At 54.3% G+C, this 6,305-nt stretch overlaps 1 pseudogene; it reads right to left on the reverse strand.

Annotated features, from left to right (window-relative positions):
* Positions 1-366: 366 nt before the first annotated feature.
* Positions 367-1,428, reverse strand: LOC112549647 (annotated as a pseudogene).
* Positions 1,429-6,305: the final 4,877 nt, after the last annotated feature.

Raw genomic sequence — 6,305 nt, forward strand, 5'->3', positions numbered from 1 at the left:
AGTAAGGTGTGACAGAAAAGAAAGAAGGTAGGGAGAACGCCGAAGGAAATGGAGCACCCACAGTGAGCGCTCCATACACCCTTAGCCCTCAACGCCCTTAGGCTAGGACAGCCTCTGGGTCGGGACCCATGCTTTCACCCCAGATGGGGTTTCTCTCTCTCTCTCTCTGAACTCTACCACTGATCGGGAGCTGCGGCCCCGTTGCCTCTTATTAGGGACCTCACGCCAGCTCTCTCAGTGATCACTGAGGGTCTCTCCACTGGCTCCTTCGACCCCCGCCAGGTTTCTCTGATTCAGAGTTCCCCGCCGCTTCTGCCACTGCCGGTACCATAGCCGGCCTCCCTGATGGCTTCCCTGCTGGCATCTTCAATCCCCACCGGTCCTTGGCTCAGGGATCTTCTGCAGCTCCCACTGCTTCCACTGTTGCAGCAGCCACTGCTACTGCCTTTGCTGGCCTCTCTGCCAGTGTCTTTGATCCCCACCAATCTTCTCTGGCTTGGGGATCCTTTGCAGCTTCTGCTGCCTCTGCCACCACTGCCGGCTGCTGGCTGCAGCGGCTGGACACCTGCCCAGTGGTTCCCTGCCCCTCCTCTGGTCCTCAGCATTTTTCCAGCATCCTCAGCATTTTTCCAGCATCTTCCAGCCCTTTATCTCTGCTGGGTGGTGTCTCCTCATGACATCACCCAGTCCCAGCTAGATATAGGTGCAGCTAATGAAATGTGTAGGCAATTTCCCACCGCGTGTTTCCTTGTTCCTCCCGGCCCCTACAACAGGTACATTGTGGTTTTCTTTTCTTTTTACTTTGGTCTGGGGTTTGCCTGTGAATGCGGCTTCCCCCCCTCCTGGTCCTGTGCCCCTGGGACACACACATCTCCCTCAAGATACCTTGGGGCGCTTCATTGTCCTGTCTCCAGGCCATACCTGGTGGGCTGGTGATCACCTTGTTTTGGTTTTTTGGGTCGCTGGTCTGGGCCTCGCCTCCACACCTGGATAGAAAATCCGCCACTGCATTAGCTTCTCCTGGCCGGTGCACTTTGTGGAATTTGTATGGTTGAAGGGATAAAGCCCACCGTGTAATCTGGGCGTTGTCTGTCCTAGCCGTGCTCAGCACCTCAGGGGGGTGTGGTCTGTCACCAGTTTAAACTATCTATCCATCAGGTAATACCTGAAATGGTCCACTGCCCACTGGATTGCCAGGCACTTGCGTTCTATCATTGCATACCTCGTTTCCTCCAGTAGTAGCTTGCAGCCTGCATAAGCAACTGTTCTCTCGGTCCCCTCTTCCTCCTGGGTGAGAACGGCTCCCACTGTTATCTCCGAGGCATCGGTCTGTAAGATAAAAGGTTTCCAAAAGTCAGATGCATGTATTATGACATCCTCACACAGAGCCTGTTTTAGCAGCTCAAAATTTTGGGACATCTCTTCCATCTATCTTATAGCCCCTGTCTTTTGTCCTTTAAGAGCCTCTGATAGGGGTGCAGCCAGCTCTGAAAAATGGGGTACAAATCGTCGATAATAATTGGTTAACCCTAGGAATGACCTGAGTTGGCGGCAACTTGCGGGGGCGGTAAAGTTTCGGATTGTTTCCACCTTGTCTGCCAAGGGTCTAATTGTGCCCCTCCCGACCAAAAATCTCAAATATTTGGTCTCCTTTTGGGTGAGGGTGCACTTCCAAGGGCTTGCCGTTAGTCCTGTTTGCCTCAGTTCAGAAAGGATGGCTCTGAGGGCTCTCCTATGCTGGGTCTAAGTCTGTGAGAACACAATGATGTTGTCTACGTATGCCACAGCATACTTGGTGTGGGGTACTAAGACTCAGTGCATTAAGCGCTGAAACATTGCAGCTGCACCATGCAGCCTGAAGGGCATCCTCACAAACTCGTAGAGTCCCCACGGGGTCCTGAACGCAGTTTTTGGCCAATCTTCTCTGGCTACAGGGATCTGCCAGTACCCCTTCATGAGGTCTAGGGTCGTTATGTATCAGACGTTCCTGATGTGCCCCACTAGCTCTGCCACGTGGGGCATGGGGAATGCATTGAAGACTGCCATGGCATTCAGCCACCTGTAATTGATGCATAGCCTCAAAGACCCATCTGGTTTGTGCACCAGGACCAGGGGGCTCCTCCAGGGGCTCCCTGAATGTTGTATGACCCCTTGTTCCAACATCAAGTCAATCTCCTTGTGGACTGCTTCTAGAAGGTGGTGGGGAATGGGTCACCGCCTTTCCCTCACTATCGCCCCGGGCAGGGTCTTTAAAGTATGGCAAGCGTCCTGAACCCACCTGGGTTCTTCATGGAACACATCTCGGAACTCTTTTACCAGGGCTTGGGTTTCCTGCCTCTGATAAGGGGACAGTTCTTCCCCAATTCTGACTGGGGTCTCGACTTTGAAGAGGTCAGCCCCTCTACTTATCCCTCAGGGTCCAAGGTCTTCATTATCAGTATCTGTAAAGGCGACTCACCCCTCTCGCTCTCGCCACTTTCAGAGGAGATTTACATGGTAAATTTGTCTTTCTCGAAGGTGACCGGGCCTGTGTACTTCATAGTCTACCAGCCCAACTTGCCGGATTATCTCGAATGTTCCCTTCCATTGAGTCGGGAGCTTACTCATGGAAGTGGGAAGGAGTACCAACACCTTCTGCCCTGGCTCAAATGTTCTCTCTTTGGCATGGCTATCATATTTCTCCTTCTGGTGTGCCTGTGCTTTGCACATATTCTCGCATGCTAGGTCATGGGCCATCCTTACTCTCCGTTGGAACTCCTGTTGGTATGTGGTCGGTTCTTACATCCCACTCCCATTCCTCTCTTAGGATTTGTAGGAGGCTCCTCAGGTGATGTCCTAATACCAATTCAAATGGGGAGTACTTTGTGGTGTCTTGAGGGGTGTCCCGGATGGTGAATAACACCAGTGGAAGGAGGAGATCCCATTTCCGGGGGACCCCTTGTATGCAGTGCCATAATATCCACTTTATTGTTCTGTTTAGGTGTTTCACCAGGCCGTTGGTTTGAGGGTGGTAGACCGAGGTGCAGAGATGTTTTATCCGCAGCATACTACCCTCAGGACCCCCGACATAAAATTTGCCCCTGGTCGGTCAGTATTTCTTGTGGTATCCCCATCCTGGCTATCCACTTTATCAGTTCTTCAGCGATGCGTGGGGTGGTCACAGCTCACAGCAGAATGGCCTCTGGGTACTGGGTAGCGTAATCCATGAAGACCAATATGTACTGATGGCCAGCGCTTCTGCGGTTAAGTGGCCCTAAGATGTCCAAGGCTGTCCATGAGAAAGGGACATCTATAATGGGCATGGGTTGGAGGGGAGCCTGCACAGGGTGTTTGGCCCTCATTTTCTGACATTCAGGGCAGGCTGCACATTGGCGAGCCACCTCCTTCCCCATCCTGGGCCAGAAAAAACATCTAGTCACCCTTGCAAGGGTCTCGTCTCACCCTAGATGCTCTCCTGCAGGGCTAGTGTGTGCCAACCACCAAATGATTTGATGGAACCGGGCAGGCACCACTAGCTGTGTGCCCTCAGTCCCATCCCGCCTGTCCCCTTGGACGCGGTAAAGAAGTTGGTTCCTTACCTCAAAGCGTGGAGTCCTGTCAGGCGGTGGGATCGGGGCATCTCTCATGTTGCAGACCTGCTTCCGAAGCATCCTGAGTTCCAGGTCTTACTCTTGCACTTCCCGGAGCTGCAGGCTGCTGGCAAAGTTGTTGAGGTCTAAGTCCTCTGCGTTGTCCGCTGATTCTTCATTCTCCTCTACTTCACCTAACCACCCCTTGTGGTTCCGGATCTTCCTGCGTGCCACTTCAGCATCATTTACCCTATCCAGGATGTCATACAGAGGTGCCCAGTCTCAGCCCAGTAGCATTTCACAGGCTAGCTGGGGCACTATCCCCACCAGAAGTTCTCCTTGGTGCTCCATCACGCGAAGGTGTATTCATTGCCACTCAATTCTCTTGGCCTCCCCAATGGAGGCAGGTCACTTTCACCAGGATGGCCTTTCACCTGCCCTGTGGCTGCACCAAGTCGTCCCTCACTAAAGACTGAGCACATCCCGAGTCCAGAGTAGCTTGTAAGGGGCGTCCCTCTACCTAGGCTTTGACGATGGGGTGACTCCAAGTCACATCCTCCTCCCCAACTGAATAGCTGCAATCCATTGGCTCGCTGGACTCGGGATGCCTCTGTCTCTCTGTTTGTGCCCTTGGCCTGTCAGTGGGAAGCCAACGCTTGGTGGGCTGACTAAAGCATTCTCTCAAAAATGGCCATTCCATCCACACCAAAAGTATGCGGTGTCCTTGGTAGCCCCCTGGTTGGGCAGATGTCTACATTCGGGCTCTTTTGATACTACCACAAGGGGCCCCGGGTTCTGCCTCTCCCGGGGGTAGCTGACCTCTGAGGCAGCGAAGACCTCTGCCAACTTCAGGGCTTCCTCACAGGTACATGGGAAGTGATGGCGAATCCAGCACTGCATTCGCTCCTCCAGGTCATTTTGAAACTGCTCAAGGAGGATCTGGTCTGCCAGTGCTTCTCTATCATGCCCCACTGGGCTTACCCATTTGTCCAGGAGATCCCGCAGAAGTTGTAACAGCACCCTCGGCCACCTCTCTTCGGGCCCTTTCTTTGCATGGAATAGCCAGTGATAATGTTCTGGGTTGATCTCCAACCTGTACAGGATGGCCGCCTTCACACGTTCATAGTCTCGGGCTTTGTCTCTTGAGAGGGCTCGGTAGGAGGCCTGGGCCTTGCCTACCACCAGCACTCCCAGTTGGCTGGCCCAATACACTTTCTCAAGTCTGGTCATGAGGGTGTGGCATTAAAATGCCTCAATGTAGGCCTCCGGGTCATTGTCCCTGGTCATCTTTGGCATTTTGAAAGACGCCAGACTGTGCCTGAGCCAATACTGCTGGCAGTCTATCATCTGCTGCTGTGAGTCCAGGATCTGGGTGAGAACCTGTTGGTTCTGTCTAAGAATATCTGCAGGGGCCATGGCCACTGGTTGCATGTTGGTGTAAGCTGCCAAGTCAGGGTTCTCCATGTTCCCAGCCAATGCACCACTTTGTGCCCACCTCTGCTCTATAATACACTCCCACGCCACCTTCGCCCAAGCATTTGATCTTGCTTGCCAGGGATCCACGTGCGGACCCCAGAGGGCACCTCGGCTGTCTTCAGGGCAACCCCCTAACTAGCCTGCCACAACTTTGAATGGTTCTTCAGTGGAGGGGGTCCCCTTTGAGAGTGCCTCCAGGGCCATCATGTGTCTTGGCAGGTGTTCATGGGGCTCCAACCTCCCCTACACCCCGACCATGTGCCACCCTTTGAGACGAGCCTCTGAGTCTATTCACGGCTAGCCCCCACTGGTGTCTTCCCTGGTCTCTGTGTTGCCTCTTGGGGATGACCACCCAGGGCCCTGGTGGAACTCCAGTGGGAGGGTCTGGAGACCCTCAGCTTTCAGGCTTGTCTTCTCTGGTACCCTTAGCCTTCAGTGTCTGCTGGCGGTATCCCCCACTGTGTTCTTGCGTGGCTGCTCTCTCCCCTTTCATGGGGTCCCAGGCACCCTCACCTGGCGCTAAGGACTCCGCTAATCTACCCTCACAAAGGGGACTGAGATAGATGAACCCTAAAGTGGACCACTGCCAATGCCTTGATCCTAAACCCCTTTTCCCAGAAACACCTGACATGAAGCAAAAATGAACAAAGCCACCACCATGACTACCAGTGAGGTGTGACAGAAAAGAAAGAAGGTAGGGAGAACCCCATAGGAAACAGAGCACCCACAGTGAGAGCTCCATACACCCTTAGCTTCCAATGCTCTTAGGCTAGGGCACCCTCTGGGTCGGGACCTATGCTTTCACCCCAGCTGGGGTCTCTCTCTCTCTCTCCAAACTCTGCCACTGATCGGGAGATGCAGCCCCATTGCCTCTTATTAGGGACCTCACACCGGCTCTCTCAGTGCTTGCTGCAGGTCTCTCTGCCGGCTCCTTCAACCCCTGCCGGGCTTCTACAGCTCAGGGTTCCCCACCACTCCTGTCACTGCCGCTGCTGCTGTCACTACCGTAGCCGGCCTCCCTGCTGGCTTCCCTGCCGGCATCTTCAATCCCTGCCAGTCCTTGGCTTGGGGATCCTCTGCAGCTCCCACTGCTTCAGCCGCTGCAGTTGCCGCTGCTGCTGCCTTTGCTGCCCTCTCTGCTGGTGTCTTTGATCCCCACCGGTCTTCTTTGGCTCAGGGATCCTTTGCAGCTTCTGCTGCCTCCACCACCGCTGCTGCCACTGCCACTGCTGCCACTGGCTGCTGGCTGCCGGGAGCCGG

This window comes from Alligator sinensis, unplaced genomic scaffold, assembly GCF_000455745.1.
Source record: "Alligator sinensis unplaced genomic scaffold, ASM45574v1 scaffold357_1, whole genome shotgun sequence".
Taxonomy (NCBI): Eukaryota; Metazoa; Chordata; order Crocodylia; family Alligatoridae; genus Alligator; species Alligator sinensis.